This window comes from Piliocolobus tephrosceles, chromosome 13 (genome assembly GCF_002776525.5).
Source record: "Piliocolobus tephrosceles isolate RC106 chromosome 13, ASM277652v3, whole genome shotgun sequence".
Taxonomy (NCBI): domain Eukaryota; kingdom Metazoa; phylum Chordata; class Mammalia; order Primates; family Cercopithecidae; genus Piliocolobus; species Piliocolobus tephrosceles.
The window spans coordinates 114,490,740-114,510,118 of NC_045446.1; the positions used below are offsets into that span (position 1 = coordinate 114,490,740).

General features: G+C 47.7%; 1 protein-coding gene and 1 non-coding gene across 6 annotated transcripts in view; both read left to right on the plus strand.

The window, feature by feature from the left end:
- The window catches only part of PKNOX2 (PBX/knotted 1 homeobox 2), a 268,109-nt gene that overhangs the window by 111,019 nt on the left and 137,711 nt on the right, over nt 1-19,379 (plus strand). The gene's annotated exons all lie outside the window — the stretch shown is intronic.
- Nucleotides 2,007-2,108, plus strand: LOC111540374. The gene has a single exon (XR_002730960.1). It is a non-coding gene; the product is annotated as a U6 spliceosomal RNA (small nuclear RNA).

Genomic DNA, 19,379 nt, shown 5'->3' on the forward strand with positions numbered 1-19,379 from the left:
GGCTGGTGGAGGCTTTGTTGGCTTAGTCTTGGCCATGGCAGTGGAGATGGAGCGGAGTTGTGGGATTCAGGTGGTTGAGGACTTCTTGATGGATTGAATGTAGTTGAGGAAAGGAAGGAACCAAGACTAATATCCAGATTTCTGGCACTTGAATGGAGAGTTTTACTCAGATAGAGGAGGCTTGGCAGAAGGGGGGTGTAGGATTTGAGGGGAGAAATTAAGAGATCTGTTTTGAATATGCCAAGCTCAGGATGCCTTTGAGACACTGAAGTAGAGGTGTTGAGTAGACAGTTGAATGCAGACGTCTGGGTGCCCGAAAAGAGGTTCAGCTGGAGACAGGGATGTGAGAGACCTGTGTGTGTAAGAAGGTCCTTAAAGCAATGGGAAAAGATCACATAGGGGAGAGAGAGAGGATGCAGAAAGGGTGAGTGAAGGAGATGCTCCAGTATTTTTAGGAAATGCCAACAGAGGAGACTGAGAAGGAGTGTTTGCGAAGTACGGGAAAAACCAGAGGAACGAAGTGTCAGGGCCTGGAGGGGAAAGTTTTTTGAGATCAGCAATTGACCTGCTGTGCCAAATGCTGCTGGGAAGTCAAAATGAGGACAAAGAATTGACCATTTACTTTGGCAAGATACAGTCCTTAGTAATCTTGATTATTAGTCATCAGTGGAGCAGTGGGTAATAAAGCCTGATTGGGGTGGGTTGAGGAGAGAATGGAAGATGGGAAAGGAGAGACAGTGAGTGTAGATGACTCCTTTGAATAGATTTGCTGTGAAGGGGAGCTCCAAAAGAGGTGGAAAATGGAGGAGGGACTAGGGTTAAGGGAGAGTTTATTTAAAGGAGGATGATATGGAGGTATGTTTATATGCCAGTAGAAGTGATCCAGTTAAAGAGGGAGAAAAGTCCTTGAAATGGCACGGGAGAATGGGTTCAGAGCCCAGTGAAGGTATTGACCTTGGATGGGAGCCAGGACTCTTTTTCTATGGTAATTGCAGGATGGCATGGCCTGAGTATTTTAGTTCTGAGACAGACACAATAAAGGGCTGTTGATGGGAAGATGGGGTAGTTCTCATCTTATAGAAATGTGTTTTCTCTATGAAATATACTGCAAGGTCATCAACTGAGAATGGGGTGGGGAGGGAGTGTAGGAGACCTGGGGAGAGAAGGAAGTGTGAGGTGTCCCCAGAGACTGGGAAATTGAATTTTCTAGGGAAACGTGGTAAGTTTTTCTGACAGAGTTGAGTGAGATTTGTGGTCATGTTTGAAGTGAGTTTAGTCAGCAAATTTGTATCATTTTTCTCTAGAAATGTTCAGCTGCTGTGGTACAGGCTCTGAATAAGTGGGTAGGATACCAGGGCGGGAGTTCTGCTAGACTAAGTCAATGCAAGGAGAGCTGCAAGAAGCCCAGCTGGTCAGCATGGCAGTAGTTGAAGTGTTGGATGGTGGAATCAGAGCTGGGCAAAGAGGGAAGTGAATACATGCAGGTAGTGATGGAAACGGATCATAAAAACATGTTTTTAATGAAGTGGGGTTGGAGAATTGCTGTAGTAAGTAGGGGTGTCAGAGTAAGCTAGGGTGGCAATGGTCAGAAAGTGGGAAGTTGGCAATGTACATTTCATGGGTGATTCAGTTAGTGGTGTGCCAAAGTCTAGGAAACAGCCACGTGAGTGGAGCAAAAGCTCATGGGATGCCAATCACAAGAAAAAAATAACAAAGTCTCATTGGCGCTAGGAAGGACAGCCAGCTAGAGGCCAGAGTATTGGACAGATCATCTTCACGGATTTTGGAGTTTCCAATGATGCTGGCGGAAATAATAATAGAGAAGGGGTCAGCGACCCGGGTGCTAAGGTCATCCATGAACGAGGGGGAGCGTCCAGGAGGTTGGTAGACTGACAGCATTTCATACGTAGGAGAGGTCATGAGGTCTGATGACAAGTGCTTCAAGTAGGTGAGCTTGGGTTCTTGAAAGAAGGAAGAGAGATGGTTTAGAAGCTATAGTGGGTTACTCGCTTCAGCAGCACACAGACCAAAACAGGAGTGACACTGAGAAGATTAGCATGGCCCTGCACAAGGAGGACACACAAATTCATGAAGCGTTCCATATTTTGTATAAAAATACAGTTAGATAGAAGGAATAAGTTCTAGTGTTTGATAGTACAGTAGGGAAATTATAGTTAACAATAAATTATTGTATATTTCAAAATAGCTAGGAGAGAAGAATTATAGCGTTCCCAAAATGAAGGAAAGAGAAATGTTTGAGGTGATGGATATCCCAATTTTACACTGATTTGATCGTTTCACATTGTGTATAGATAGCAAAATCTTACATGTACCCCCCAAATATACAGCTATTATGTATCAATGCAATTTTTTTTTAAAAGAAACTAGCTGGGTGTAGTTGCTCATGCCTGTAATTGCAACACTTTGGGAGGCTGAGGTAGGAGGATCGCTTGAGCTCAGGAATTTGAGACCAGCCTGAGCAACATGGCAAAACCCCATCTCTACAAAAATGCAAAAAAATTAGCCAGGTGTGGCGGCCCATGCCTATAGTCTCAGCTACTCAGGAGGCTGAGGTGGGAGGATCACTTGAACCCAGGAGGTGGAGGCTGCAGTGAGCTGTGATTGCTCCACTTGGGCAACAGAGTGAGACCCTGTCAAAAACAAACAAACAAACTGTAGTGGGAAGCAGGGAAGACACAGCCAACTCCCACTTCTGAAGTATATGAGACATAAGAGACAAAGCTGTCCCCAACAGAAAAGGCTTCTGAGGAAACGAGTCCTTGCAGGGAAGTCTGGGTTTCCCTTAAAGCAAGAAAGTGAAGGAGGCAGTCCGAGAGACCAGGATCTCCAGAGGGCATGGCCAAAGGCAGTGGGGGCAGCCTGGCGCTGAGTAGTGCATCAGCTAGGGCCCTCAGACTCCCAATGACGGCTCAGGCAAATGGGAAGCCTGATGAACGCAGTCCTGGAGGGCACAGCAGTCTGGGACTGAGGACCTTGGGATGACTGGGTCTTGGCTTGTGATAGAGATGGGTGCCTTCAGTTGAAGATCGAGGGAGGGGCCGACTTGCTGGATTAGTACAATTGGTGACTGAATATCAGGATGGTGGACACAGCCCACCCCGGCGGTGTTTGGCTGTTGTCATCCAGTAATGGCAGGTGAGAATCAGATCACAGGGAATGTCAAAGTAAGAAAGGCATTTAGATATCCCTTGCCAGCTCTTATTTTTCAGATGAAGAAACTGAGGCCCAGAGAGGTCAAATAACTTGTCCAAGGTCATCACGCAAATGAGTGGGAAGAATTTATTCAGAACAGAGGCAGGCATAGAGTGTGTGGATGCTGCCCGCTTAAGGCTGGGTGGAGGCGCAGGAGGCTGGTGGATGTCGGTTTTCTCAGCCTGGCTGAGCCGGGAGACCACTTGGTCTGGCTGTACCTATTCTCTCCTCATGGTCGCCATGTTTGCCCCCAACAGGGGCATGTGCCTGGCTTGGCAGGACTATTAGAAACCGGAGAGCTTAGACTCCATCCCTGTCACCCCTGTGGCACCTTGGTCAAGTGCCGTGGTTCATCTGGTTTTCACATCTCCTTTGTGATTGAGGGCATGCCTGTGTGGCAACATGTAGGTGTCATGGCCTGTGAACTGCCGTGAGCAAGATTGTGCCTGGACCTCTCAGGACTGGGCTGTGGTATCTCCTAGAGGGGGCTTCTGTCTGACCAAATAATTGAGTCATTTACCAAGTATCTACCCTGCACTCAGGCCTGCTTCCATGAAGATCAAAACCTAGCAGGGAACATCAGACTGGACCTGGAGTCTCGAGACTCCTGATAAAGGAGACTCGAGAACTATTTTAATTCACTGGCCTCACATGTCAGATGAGGAAAATGAGGCTATGGCAGCACCAGAGTGAGAGCTTTACCCTGGCTGTGAACTCCTGGTCTGAAGCTGTGGCTGCTTTGCCTCACCTTGCCATTAAACTTGCAGTATCTGCCCCATGGCCCCAGCATCTGAGGGGCATCTGGTGGGCCCTGCCAGTCTCCTTCCTACAGAGCACCTCAGAAGCGGAATGCAGGGGAGTCCTGGCCCCGACTCCTAGGCCAACAGCAGGCACCCAGTCTATGGTGATATCTGGGGGTCCCTTTTGCCACCCAGAATAGGATGCCAGTGAACATGGCCCCGATGAGCTGGCTCCTGCCTTTCAGCCCTTCTCCTTTCAGCCTGCGCAAGTGTTAAATACAGCATCAAATTAAGCAAAATTAAATACATTTCCATGCAGCATTTTTCTCTTGACTAAATCAAACAATGCGGTTGCCATAGCAACAGCCTCTTCTGAAAAGGTCACCTGCAAGAAACTGTGTTTTAGGTACAACTCAAGGAGATTATGGGGGATTAACTCATTTTATACATATATATTAAATATATATATTTTTCCTTTAAAGGAACTGCTATGAAGAAATAATATCCAACTGAGCTGGAAGATACCCACAGAAAAAATTTTAAGTCCCTGATAAAGGATTTTTTTTTCCTTTTTTTTTTTTTTTTTTTTTTTTTTTATCCAGCATGCAGTGGGGTGATATCTGAAATGGCGACTCTGTTTTTACTTGGCTTTAATTAAACCTCAGTCGGGGCTGAGAAATGTGGCGAAGCGAGATAATTGCACTATTCCCAGTACAGTTTTTCAACTCCAGCTTTGATATGCACCTCGTGACAGCCTGAACCTGCACCCAGACTCCTGGGGCTGCTTGAAGCTCAGCTTATAACCACCCCTCTCAACCTGTGTGCCTCTGGGGAACAGTGTTGGGGACCTTGAATGGGAAGTGTAGGCTGGGGGAGGTGGGAGCCCTGGCCGTCTGCCCAGGGGCAAGGAGAGGCTGCACCTTCCCTAAAAAGTTCATCTCTGGCACTCAGGGGGTCTCCACTGGACTTGAGAATCCAAACTGTCAGGGAAGGATGAACACAGCCAGTCTAACTCAGAAAGAGAATGGGGAGGTCTTCTCTAGCTTTTCCTGTAATTGTGAGAGGAACTGGAATGTCTCCAGGAAACCCTTACTGGATTGGAGTTAAAGCGGGCAGCCTGGTGTGGGTTCCTTTGTGAGTGTCACAGGCAGGGTGAGGGGTAATGCATGTTACTGTTCAGTGCTCTCCATCAAGAACTGGTGCAGAGTTCCCCCAAGAAAGAGGGTCTAGTTTCATACATTCGCAGGGCCCCACACGGTCTGCCCAGCCTGCCCAGCAATGGCACAGGTGTGGCAAGGCACTGGCTTTCGTGGTGCCAGGGTGATGGATATCTGTGGCTGAGGTGTAGAAGGAGTATATCTGCCCCCTTCCCACTCACCCCCTGGTTCTGCCTGCTTTCCAGGAGGCCAAGAGTCTGACAGTGTCCAGGTGGAGGGTTCAGATATATGGGGAAACAGGAAACTGGTGACTTGAGTGACCGCGCTAGATCCTGGACACCAGATGGACAGCTTCTCTGGAACCAAAGGTGGATCACACTCCAAAGACAATCCAGAATTTGCTGGGCAGGGCTGCCAGCTCTCACGTCAGGGTCTCATGAGGCTCAGCTCTGTCTGGAGCTCAGGCCACTTGCTAGGGCCATGCCTCCCCTCTGGGCCTGCAAGAGCTGGTGGCCAGCACCAGCTCAGAGCCACTTCAGGAGGAAAGAAATTGGACCCCTGGAACGTATATGCGTGATAGGGCCATGTGTAGAGCAGGCCCAGCTAACACAAATACTCTTAGAAATGTTCCTTCAGTGCCTTCCTGGTGGCTAACCTGCCATCACGTGAAATGTCTTTCTCTTTCTGTCCTCAGATCCCCAGACTCCAGGCTCTTCTCTTAATTTATCCCAGTGCTAGACAAGGTGGGCTTGTGTGGTGCAGCAAAGGGGGAGGAACTTGCGTGATAGGCAGGCCTGGATTTGAATTCTGGCTGCCACTTACCCGTTGATTGCCTCTCTTTCCTTATTTATCAAATGGGGATAATAATAGCTACTGTCTTAAATAATAGGTCCTCACAGGGTTCTTCTGAAGACTGAATGAAATGACCTGAGAGAATGTAGCCGGATAACATAGGTGCTCAATGGATGTTTGTTGAATACTGTATTTCAGGAACATGCTTTTTGTACAAAACAAACCATGTGTTTCCTTTCCTGTAAAATCCTGCTTGCCAGCCGGGGGCCAACCACAGAGCTTAAAGAAGGAACAGCAATTTCTAGCTCTAATCCCCTAATACAATCACTGGAGGTTTTCTTGAACTCTTAAGAAAAGCAAATCTACCATTATCCAGGGAAGAATTTTATTTTTAGATCAACTCAGCCCTCTGAACTCACATGAACCTTAAAAGAAGATCCTCAAGTGCCTAGCCAAACTGGAAAGAGCTAGGAAAAGACCATCGTTCCAAGTGGAGAGGGCTGACGTTCGAGTTCCTCAAATCCGGCTCATTTCCCCTTTAGGACAAGGTGCAGCTGCTGCTGCCGTGCCAGTGCTGGTGTGGTGTCTGTCACTGAGCGGGGCTTTAGCCGTGCCGCTTTTCTTCTCTTGGGTGCCACTGCTCAGCTTGTCAGATAAGATCTCCCAAGTACCTTCAGAAGACACTTGGCAAAGAGAAGCTGTCTGCTAGCTCCAAGCCAGGGGGTGTCAGTGCATAAGCTTTGGAGTCAAACAAAATTAGGTTTGAAACCAACCTCTGCCAATTTTTAGCTGCATGGCCTTGGGCTGGTTACTTCCTACTGAGAATCTTAGTTCCTGCCTGTAAAATGTGAATATTCTGTTTATCTCACAGTGTCATTGTCAACTTTAAATGAGATAATACTCAAGTGTTCACCACCAGGACAGGCAAGTCCCAGTCTCTCAATCTGTGGTGTCTGAGTCACCTGGAGGTGACTCTTTAAAGATCTTGTTAAAGCACAGATCGCTGGGCCCTGCCTCTGGGGTTTCTGATTCAATAGGTCTGAAATGGAGCCCTGGAATTTCCATTTCGAACACGTTCCCAGGTGATGCTGCTGGTATAGGGACCACACGTTGAAAAGCACTGGTCTCTGTCATCCAGCGAGGGAAATATTTGACCAAGATCCATTGAGCTTTATAGGTACCTGGCTTTGTCTACCAAAGCTTCCAAGTGGGTGTAGAGGATCAAATTTAGACTAGTGCTGTCCGGTAAAATGCTTTGCAGTCATGGAATTTTCTATGTCTGTGCTGGCCAATTTGGTATTCGCTATTCACATGTAGTAATTGAACACTTAAAATGCATACAGCTGAAGGAATGAATTTTACATTTAAATTTCACATAGCCAGCCAGGCACGCTGGCCCATGCCTGTAATCCCAGCACTTTGGGGTGCTGAGGCGGGTGGATCACTTGAGGTCAGGAGTTCGAGACCAGCCTGGGCAACATGGCAAAACTCCATCTCTACTAAAAGTACAAAAATTAGGTGGGCATGGTGGCACGTGCCTATAATCCCTGGGGAGGCTCCCTGGGGAGGCTGAGGCAGGAGAATCAATTGCTTGAGCCCAGAAGGCCAAGGTTGCCGTGAGCTGAAATCACACCACTGTGCTCCAGCCTGAGCAACAGAAGGAGACTCCATCTCAATCAATCAATCAATCAATTCCATATAGCCACATGCAGCTAATGCCTACCACCAGATAGCACAGACAAGATTCTCATAGACAGGGCTTAGTGAAGACGTAACTATTAACCAGGGAAATGAATGGGTAAACAGGTGGCACCTCAAGAACGGAGATTGGGGTCAAGACAAACATTGCAGCCACCTGCCCCTTCAGTGTGTTCCCTCTACCTGAGACCTTCTCTGGAGAATTTAGGAGCCAAGTTGAAGCTTCCCCCTCCTCTCCTATACTTCAACATCTAGGTATACTGCTCTCTGGAAGAGGCAGAAACAATTGAAATATATGACGCGTAGGGTTTGAACATCCAAGTGGAATAAACAGTGATGGACCTCTTAGGGACAGTGGCAGGGTGGAGATGCGCCAGGGCCATGGCCTGTGTGTTTTCAGGATACAATAAACTAAAGACGTTTGGAAGGAAGTAGAAATAAGACAGCAGTGTGATTTGTTCTGGGTTGGAAGATGGAAGAACAGAAGTGTCAGTTAAAAAGAAAACTTTTGACCCAAGACAAGACTAGGGACAATTTGAAAGAAGAGAACTCATTCCTCTGGGTGGTGGGGAATGGGGAAGAAGGGAATCATGTTTGTGTCCAGGATAGAAAGGTGCTTGCTAATTCGAGGCATTTCTGAAAGTGGGAAATGAGGCAAGTATTATAATACTATTCAACAGTCACCCTGACAGAGTTTGTTCTAAAATGTCTCATCTCACACCAGGCCTACTTCACTTGGGAAAGTAATATAACATGGCAGTTAAGATCATCGGTTCTAAGAGTCACAAAGATGTGGCTCAAAATTAGCTGTGCCACTTATAAGCTGTAGGACCTCAGGCAAATAATGTAACCTCTCTTGCCTTGGTCTCTCCATCTGTAGATGGAAATAGTAATGGAACACACCTAAAGGGTTGTTTTGAGAATTAATGAGATAGTGGATCTCAAGTGCTTCATGTAATGCCTGGCACATGGCAAGAACTTTGTAGCGGCCATCATCTCTTATTACGGTGAATACACCACTGACTTCCCTCCCAGTCTCTGTAGCAAGTACCCCCGTGGGCTGTCCCATTAGGGCAGTAGGAGGGCTCTGCCTCTGGGAGCCCTTACCTGAGAGTCTGAGAGTGTCTTATCCTGGACCCTTTGCCGAGGTAGAGGTGACCTCTCAGCCCGCTGCTCCTCAGGGGTGCGCCTTTACCCCACAACAACAACCAGGATAGATTGTGGTGCATGTTAGCGCCAAGACACAAGAAATAGCATCGCCAGAGAACCAACTTAAGCCTGGCCTGATTTAGTACAGAGAAAATGACAGCTGCTGTGCTCGGCTGGCTTCCACCCAGCAGAAGGCTATTTTTTGCAAATAAAATGGTAAGTTGCTAATCAGAAAGATAAATTAAGAAGCATTAAGATAATGATGGTCTAATCACCGTCCACACAGAGAATTGCTAGAGTGAATATCCAGGCTACCGAGTGCTTGAGCGCATTTGGTGATTATTTGTATTATGAAGGGAATGATGAATTCCAGGCCTGGAATCAGTTTAGCTTAGGAAACCCACAAGACCAGCCTCCTCAGAGAGAGGACACTAGGGACTTCTGGAGGTCACTGGGCCCCCTGCTGTCCTCCACCCCCAGCTCTGAGCAGCCTTTCCCAAACCATTCTTGATTTCTGGCTGTTTCCCTACTGAGGTTCCCTGGCTTCTATGGGGGCACCTTTTGGTCCACCTTTTTAGATACCTAATAAGCTTCTGCTTGCTTGGGGACTGATTGGGTGGGAGGCTCTTGTAGGTGTCATGGCCCGTGAACTGCCGTGAGCAAGATTGTGCCTGGACCTCTCAGGACTGGGCTGTGGTATCTCCTAGAGGGGGCTTCTGTCTGACCAAATGATTGAGTCATTTACCAAGTATCTACCCTGCACTCAGGCCTGCTTCCACGAAGATCAAAACCTAGCAGGGAACATCAGACTGGACCTGGAGACTCACATAGCAGGGAACATCAGACTGGACCTGGAGTCTCGAGACTCCTGATAAAGGAGACTCGAGAACTATTTTAATTCATTGGCCTCACATGTCAGATGAGGAAAATGAGGCTATGGCAGCACCAGAGTGAGAGCTTTACCCTCTGCTGTTCTACCTTGAGAGCAACAGAAAAAGCCCCATCTGGGAGCAAGTTGCCCCATAGCAGAGAAGGGGATCTGGGCTTCCCTGAACCTTTCTGTGGGCCATTGGGCAGAAATGCTGTCCCATAGCATCATGGCGCCTAGAGCAATCAAGCCATGGAGACTTGCTCTTCTTATGTTTTAGCTGAGAACTCAAGGCTGGGGGGTGATTTGTCCAATATCGCAGAGACAGAGCCTGAACCAGGACTCAGGCTGGTGCTCCTACACATGGTCTGCTGCTTTGAAAAGGGCTCTGGTGCTAAACTGAGAAGGAGTGTTGAGAAAACACACCCCAGATTCCCAGTTCTCTGCTGAAGCTTCATTGAGAATATGGATATTGAAGGGTATTAGACATAAAATGGAATAAATGGAGAAGGCCCAGTTCATAGAGTCTTGACAGTTAAAGAGTTTAGATGTGATCTAATATCGGGCTATACATTATTTAACTTCTCTTAAGCTTCAGGGTAGCCTCAGCTGTATCTTCATCTGTAAAATGGGGATAATAAATGGCCTAACCTCTAGGTTTGCTATGAGGCTTAACTGAAAGCTGCATTTAAAATGCTGAGCTTCCTATCATTCCTATGACTGTGAGTAAATGCAGTAATGACAGTAGTAGAGGTGGCTAAAGCTAGATTCTAGGCAGTGGCGTGCTGGAGCCAGCTGGTGCCAGCTTGCAAGAGCTGATTGTTAAATTTTCAGAAATTTTGCAAGCCAATGGTTAAAAACAGCCATTATTAACATTAAATTACACAAATTTGCATTAAATAAATTCTATTAAAAACAAAGGTAATAAATACTCCGAGCTCACGGCTTCCTAAGCACTTCACTACCATCCATGCCCTTGAGGCTTTTTCCGTCATCTCTGTAGGGTGGAAATCCTGGGTGATGGTGTACTGCTCTGCATCTCTTCCCCCGTCACATTCAGCAACTTCACATCAGTAGCTTGAAACTGGCCATAGTGAGAATGTTATTCCAGAAAGCCAGCTGTTAAATATTTACCAGCATACTACTGGTCCTGGTGTGTAGAACATAAGTGAGAGAGACAGGGCAGTGTGAGGCTGCGTGAAGGACCGTAAGAAAGGCCCCAGCTCAGGGCGGAACACAGAATGCACACTCCGTTCATGACGGAGGTACTTGTGGACGCACAGGAAGAAAGGAATGGGAAAAAACAGATCTAGGGCCAGGGCATGGAGGCTCACAGGTAGCTTAAAAATGGCACAGTTGTAACTAAAGGAAATAAGAGGGCTTCACAAATTTGAATTCCTGAAAACTTGCATGTCAACAAAGGTTTAAAAAATCAAATCATATCCTAAAGGTATTAGGAAGCTCTCACTGAAAAATCCCATGGTAAATAATATTATAGAGAAAAGAATCCTTTTGGAACATAAACACTTTCTCTCTGACAAAGTGAATTTGGGGTAAAAATGGATTTTTGCCCAATTTCTTCAAAGTAAGTTTTGCTAGCCTACGTAAGCCTATTGTGCCTGATGTGGGTACAGTGCAACCTCTGTCCACCCCCCTGGTTCTATGCCACCCCTTCACCACCCACTGAGGTTGCAGGGAGAAGGGGTGCTGAGCCCTCCTCCCCACTGCCAGGCCTGGTGTCACCTGCTGGGCCCTGCTGGCCCCCAGCTGTGTAACCTGCTGGGCTGGGCGGAGCAATGGCCAGACCAGTGCTTTGCAGCCTGTTCTTCCTCCCTTGCCCCAAAGTTCCTTGTGAATCTGGGCTTGGATTCTGACTGGGAGGGACATCTGCACCCATGGACCTTGGTCCCTTCTTGTTTCAGGTCCTGGCATTGCTGTTTGGCCAGAGTCTCCCAGGCCTGACTTGGTCAGAATGTGCAGGGAAGAACAGCGCATGTTGTGAGTGCACAGGCAGTGTATGGCCTTAGGTTCTTCCTGGTCTTCTCAAGAGGGAGAGCATTGCTGATCCTTTTACCCAGGAAAACGTGCTGCACATGGGATCCTGCAGCTCACTTGATCCTCCAGCTACTGAGGTCTCTGATGCCTGTGACTTTGCCGGCTGAGGAGGCCCTCTTTGTCTCTGACCTTTCTCGTTCTCAGGCACTTGCTGTTGACAGTCTGACCACATTAATCCTCATCAGGTACATATTTTATTATCCCCATTTTGTAGATGAGGCAACTGAGGCACAAAGAGGTTCCTCAACTTGCTTAGGGTTGCGTAGTTGGTAAGTGGTAGAACTGAGGCTCAGCTCTAGAGCTGTCTGACCCCAGAGCCCAGGCTGAACCAAAACACAGTGCTATTTAGAAGGTCGCCACTGGAAAGAAAAGTAGCAACCCTTTGGGGAGGATTCAGGTGAACCCCAGCTCCACTAGCCTGACTTAGCAACTCTGGGAAACTCATAGCAAAGACCAAGCCCCTTCACAGAGCCACAGTGGCTGCAACCTGGGGAAAGGGTGTGCTAGCAGCCAAATGATCTAAGGTCCTTATGGAAACAGAGCCAGAGTCCTCTGTCCCATGTGGCGGGAAGGAAGGGGTGTCTAGGGCCTCACCATTTCCTCTTCCCTCTTTAGCTGGGGCAGTCACTCCTTCCCAGCTCCTTCGAAGCTTAGGCCTCAGGCAAACGCTGGAGCAACATGTGGTGTTGGGCTAGTTCCCGGCTGAGTGGGTGGGGGAGGAAAGGGGCTGGAAATTCCTGAAGACTCAGTCTTCTGGGGAACAAATGAATCTTCTTCCTCCCAGGTCTCCTCGGCAGCTGCTGAGCTGCAGAATTTATGGCAGCCCTTCACGCTTTGTGACAGACTGCTAATGAAAGAGAGGCCAGGCTTCTGCGTCTGCCTTCTTTGGTTTCTAATTTGTCCAGGGATTCTATCCCCAAGTGGGGGCAAGCGACTTGGAAGCCAGGGAGGCCCCACAGAGCCCTGCAGCCTGTCAGCAGGGCTTGGCTCGAAAGGCCCATGCTGTGGGCCACCCAGGGGGCAGAGGGCTGCTCCCAGCTCCAAGTACCTGCCAGGGATGTGAAACATGCTCTGGGATTAATGGGAACCAGATGGGCAGGACAGCCCCTCCACCTGGCCTCCACTGGAGAAACGCTCAGATTTCTGGCATTGTGTTGAAGCTTTTCTTAGGAGTTCTCTGAGACTGTTTTTTTGCTCTAGGCCACATGCCCGGGAACAGAAGCCGGGAGTCCTGGACTTTTCTGTCCAAATGAAAAGATGAGGAAATTAGGAGGGGCCTTAGAGCTTGCGCCATGTGAGGGTTTTCAACACAGGCTGCACGTGAGCATCACTGGGGAGCTTTTGAAAACTACCTGGGCCTGAGCCTCCCCGAGATCACTACGTAAAAATCACTTGGGAAGGGGTCCAGGTGTTGTTTTATTTTAAAAGCTTCCCAGATGTTCTGATGTGCTGCCCAGGTTGAGAACCACTGAACTCTTCTCCATCACAAACACTTCCGGATTGAGGCTGCAGTCAGCCCGAGGTCACACAGTCAGAACTGAAGACCCTGTCTCCAGCTCCCAGCTACAGCTTGTTCTCCCACACGTTCTTTCTTGTCCTCATGGCCCATCAGACCTGCAAAGCGCCAATTACACGTTGTAGTCACCCTTTTATGTCTGCCTTTTCAATTTTCCTTGCCAATTTGAGGCCCTCCCCTGCTCGGAACCAGCATAGGCACATCTCCTGTAGGAAGCACTGCTGACCACCGCAGCGACTCTGGCTTCTCACGTTGTACACCATCCCCAGCCTTGCTACTCCAAGTGTGGCCTGAGGACCAGCGGGACCCGCATCATCGGGAAGATTGTGAGAAATGCCTTAGCATGTCTCCACTCAACCCAGACCTCCTGAATCTGAATCTGCATTTCAGTGAGAGCCCCAGGTGCTTTGTACGTATCTCATAGCTGGAGAAGCACTGATATTTGTTGTGAAACACACGCTCTATCAGATTCATTTGTGTAGATTCTGTCTCCACGGTAAAATCGCCTTCTTGAGAAAGGGGATCATGTCTTATGTGTCTTGCACGTAACATATAACAACATAGCACAGTGCAAAGCACTAGCAGGTACCTTTTACTGGTTCATTGGCCTGAGACAATCTCTCACAGCTGCTGCAGTGTAGAACTCTCCAGAGGATGGGCAGTGTCAGGAAATCCTCGGCCTTCAAGCTGAACCCATAGCAGACCGGGTCCCTGTTGACCAGGGGAAATCTCTTAGCTCCCAGGTGGGAACCTCCACAGTGGAATGAGACCCAGAATGGGGAGAAGGAGATGAGCCTCCCCTCATGACTGACTCCATGCCATGCGCTATAGTAGGATACTGCTGTCTTCCCACCTCCACCACTGTGATCTGGGTAGACAACTCAACATTGTCCTTCAGTTTTCTCCAAAATGGGAATGACAGTATCTACTCCACAAGCCTTTGAGGTCACTTTGAATTTTGGGCATCTAGAAGATATTCAGTAAATGCTTTGAATGAGGATCAAGCGAGAGCATGGGTGCACTTTGCTACCTGTAACCTTCTTTATATATCACGTCATTTACTTATTCTTCCCTTTCCAGTTTTTTGGATGAGCAAACAGAGACTTCACTTTCACCCATGAACTTTCAGGCTGTGGGTCAGATTTGACCAAACAGTTGCCCCTGGAGTTGCAGCTGGAGTCTCCGGGGAGGAAGAGATTACTCCTAAAAACAAACAAACAAACAAAAAAACCAAAAAACAAAAAGCAAATGTTACCAGGCCAGAGCAAGGATATAGCCCAGCCAGGTCCTGATGGAAGAGGAGATAAAGGTGGGACAGAAGACTAGCGCCTTAAATCACTGTTCTAAACTAAAATTGCTGCTCACCACTGGCGTGTCACTCGGTGCTCATTAACTGTGTAAGCACCTTCACCAGAGGCCCGTGCAGCCTGGAGGCTTCATCCTTTGCCCAGTAACTGTTAATCAGCCCACAGCAGCAGCACCAGCCCTGTGAGGGCTGGGTCTTTCCTGGCAACCACAATCTGTTTCTATTTCATCTAAAAAAAATGAAATGGATAGGATGTTGTATTCACTCCCACCCCCAGCATGAAAGAGTGGAGGATCAGAGCTCCTTCCCAGCCCCAGCCCCACCTCCTGATGAAAAATTAACCAGCTGCGCTGAGTGAATGAATCCCTAAAGGGGAATGAAGTCTCTGATGTGAGCTGGGCTGGGTTCTGGGAGCTCCAAAAATCCTCCTGGTCGTTAATTCTCCAGCCCCTGGATCCTTGGAGCAGCCGCGGACAGGTGTTGCAGCATGCTAATTGGCCACCCCTCCCACAGCCAGCTCTGCCCAGCAACTGGTGGAGCGGAGACGGCCTTGGTCAGGTTTTTTGATGTGATGCAAGTTCTGTGGGCTTTGGGGGAAATGGAGTGGCTTGAAGCACACTTTTTGTTCACTTCTGTCTCCATCTACTCTTCTGTGGGCTTCCCGAAGACAGAGACAGAGGGTTTTTTGCATCTGAATCAGAGTACCTTCTAGATCAGACACAGCAGTGACTGTAGTAAGGAAATGAATCAATGGGTGAGTGAGTGAGGGCTGGACCGCGATCCAAGAGTCTACTCCACAAGCTCGATTCAGGCCTTGGGACACTATTCACTTGTTCATTCATTCAGTCAATAAACATTCATTACGCAGCTTGGTAATGAGGAGCGTGCAGTTCATTCATTCTTTAGTCTCAGTCATACATTCATTCAACAAACACTAGGTCCTGGGCCTTGTCCTAGTGTCAGGAATAGAGATGAAAATGCTCATTCTCTGCCCTCGGGATGCTCACAGTGTGGTGGAGAAATGGGTCAGTAACTTGAAAATAACAAGATGCCTGTGGTAACAGCCTTGAGAGTGGATGCCTGAGGTTCTGTGGGAGCCAGAGGAGAGCGCCCAGCTCCACTGAGGAGACAGAGCAGGGTGTCATATGGGGGATGCAGATATGACACAAGGGTGAGTAGGAGTTAACCAGGAGAAGCTGATAGGAGAAGAGTGTTTCTGGCAGAGGGAGCGGAGACAGACACAGGACTACGCCCCGATACCATGTCACGGCAGTGGCAGAGGCAGAGGCAGAACACCAAGGGGATCTTTTCCCACTTCTTGCCCTGAGCTGCCTCGTTTTTCCCAGACCCAGGCTGGTCTTGCAGAAGAATAGGGGACAGGGTCACAAGACTTCAATCAATTGTCATTGCTCTCTGGGCCTCACTTTCCTTGCATGTAAAGTTGGAGGCAGATGAGTAGACCCTAAGAATCACTGCTCCCCATGCTACAGGTTTGCAACAGTCCTTCTCCCAGCAGCTGGCTGGGTACCTTGGGGAGCGGTATGGAGAGCCGGTCTCACTAGACTTTCTTCTAATGCTCCTCAGCTCTGAACTCATCCCCTTCTTTCCACTCCAGGCCAGGCAGGCAGGCTCGAGTGTGCTGTGTGAGCTCCCAGGACAGAGGTGCACAGAAGTCTGTCTCCTAGAGCACAGACTGAGTCGTCGTCTTAAATCTTAGGCTAGCCACTATGCAAAACAGCTTGGTGGTTCCTCCAAAATTGAAACGTAGAATCACCATTTGAGCCAGCAATCTTACTCCTACATATAATCCCCAAAGAATCAAAACTAGGGACACAAACAGATAGTTGTACACCCATATTCATAGCATCATTATTCATGATAGCGAAAAGGCAGAAACACCTCAAGTACTCATCAACTGATGAATGGGTAAAGGAAATGAGGTATATCCAGACAGTGGAATATTACTCAACCATCAAAAGGAATGGAGTTTTGAAATATGCTACAGCATGGATGAACCTTAAAAACATGTGTTAAGTGAAAGAGAACAGACAAAAAAGGACAAATACTGTATAATTCCACTTATATGAAATATCTAGAATAGACAAATTAATAGAGAAGAAAGTAGATTAAGGTTACTAAGGGCTGGGAGGAGGTAGAGATGGGGAATTACTGATTTAAAGGGTGAAGAGTTTCTGTTTGGGGTGATGGGAAAGTTTTGAGAAGAGATAGTGGTGATGACTGCATAATAGTCTGAATGTAATTATGGCACTGAATTGTACGTTTAGTAGTTAAAATGGCATATTTTATGTCATGGACATGGTACCACAATTTTTAAAAATCCTAGGTTAGCTTGTGCAGAAGACCCACCAATCATACTTCATCTAATAGCCCCTCTCCGGTCCGCCTCCCCAACAGGCCTTTCTCCCCTGCTTAGGTCGTCTCTCAGCATTGAGTTCTGCCAGACTGGTGTGTTTCATTTTTGTTTTTATTTCCTGCGTCTGCATCTGCTGCCACCAGAATCTATTATTGCTCTCTGGGGCTTGTGCCCCTGACAGCGATTATTTGTACATGTAAATCGGAAAGTCAGGGACAAAGCTTTAATGACAGTCTTTTTGGAGTGGTGGTGGCAGCAGCAGGAGACGAGCCAGCGCCAGTCCTCACTGGGTTCCCCCTGGTGTGATGCTGGGTGGGGTGGGGGTGACGGGGCTGACCCTATCTGGTCCAGGTTCGGGGAACTCTTTCCGGAAGTAATGTTGATACTGGGTTCTGGGGGTGCTGCCTCTGGTCCCTCAAAGGCAAGATCCATTCGTGTATCCTCGGCTTCTGCTACAAGGCTGGGTTCCTAGTGGGTGCTTCATTGAAGACTGATGGAATGGGGCAGGTCTAGCCATGTGTGGGAAGGCAGCTTTCGTTCATGAGACCAGCCGCAGCTACCCCTTCCTTTCTCTCTTCCTTTTGCTGTCTATCGGGAACATTGTAGTCCCAGAGAGAAGGCTGAGGCTTCCCTCAGACCATGTCCACATTGCCCTATACCTGAGAAGTGCTTGCCCTAACAGAGAGTAAGTACCACCTTTCAAGACCGGAGATATTCATCCCCTCTTGATGTGCATGTACAGTGTGGAAGTGGAGGTCCCGGAGAACCAGAACCCACAAAGTGGGAGACTGTGCATGTAATTGCTTGGTGTTTTGCAGGGAGCGTTGCAGTCAGCCTAGACCACCTAACCTTGTTCACAAGCCAACTCCAAAGGGAAAAAGTAAGATGCTGAACAGCGTGGTAGAGTGTGCTGCCATTTATGTCAATAATGCTTGTATATGCATAGAATCTCCCTGGGAGGCAGACATACAAATTATAACAGTAATTGCCTCTGGGGGTGGGGTGGACAAATGGGGGATTCAGGGTCAGAAGTAGAAATATTTACACACGCACAGACACACACACATACACATACACACACAAATATATACATATATATCTATAATCCATACTGCTTAAATTCTGTACCATATGCTTTTAATAACTTAATCATAGAGCAAATTGTAATTTTTTATGCAAACCCTTGTATGCGGGCAGGTGGATGACTAATGGGGCAAGCGGGTGAAATGTAGCTCTCCCTACCTCTGATTTCTTAGTGTTTTTCAGAAGGAAGTTGGAGAAGCAGAGAGTGGCTCTCCTGTCCCTGGGGAGCTCACCACAATGTTAGATGTTACTTGAATTTCTTTCTTGGGAAGAGATCTTCCTTTTTCAACAGTCTGTTTCCTTGTCCTTTGTGTGGCCTGACAGACACCGCAGGTCTTGCATGTGGCAGCCTTGCCATCTAACCCTCTGGGCATCTAGGTTGTTATCGCTTGAGCTTTCCAGAAGACATCCCTGTTTGTCTTTGCAAATCTTGTCTCTTTAAACTCAGGGAAGAATCAGGCCTCATTGATGATCAGCCTCATGTGAAGTTCCTTTTTGTTGGAGTAGTTGACACTCACAGACACAGTCACACACACACTCACACACACTTGCTCACACACACACACTAAAACACACTCTCTCACACACTTTATCCCTGGGGAAATGCAACATCTCCCATCTCGCTCTTACTGCTTACTCAAATGTCTTCAAAATGGCCATAGATATTACCTTTAATCTTATTTCTCGCAACATTGATTGAAGGAGGAAAAAAAATCCAGAATGCTTTGGAACATTTTTGAGCAATGAAAAACTGTTAGGAAGGAAGTCTCAACTGAACTCTGCTGTAGACTGCCACTAATGTTATAATAATATTCTACTCAAATAACAAAACTTCCTAACATCACTATTCTATTTAACTTGTCATTTCAGACTATTATTTCTATGTTAACTACAGGAAATTAACACATTACGCAGAAACACAAATGATTCCTGCTAGAAGTTGTTTTTGATATTCCTGTTAAGGAACCCGTTGTTATTGTGTTTTCATTTCCACAAGTATTTAGGGGGTATCTCCTCTGGGACACCCAGAAGCCTGAGGTAAGCCCCCCATCTTATGGAGCTTGATGAAAACGCATGAACCAAAGCTGGAAAAGACATTCTATAGCTAGGTGGCCAGAAGAGAGGTACAGAGAGGAACCCAATTCCACATGAAAAGAAAGGAGAAGTCAGTACTGAGTAGAGAAGCTGGGAGAAGTCAGGCTTGGAGAACTTGGAATTGGGTTGTAGAGAATTTGGGGAGGTGGCAGTAGGGGACAGGGTTGGGTGGAGAGGCAGCATGGCGGGGCATTGCCAGTGAGTAGAAAACATGAGTCAGCCCTCCACAGTGGAAAGATTAGTGTGCACAGGGACACAGCGTGGCGAGATGGAAAAGGTGTGGGCTTGGAAGTAAAAAGGCCTGAGCATCAGCCCCCAGTCTGCTCCTCATTA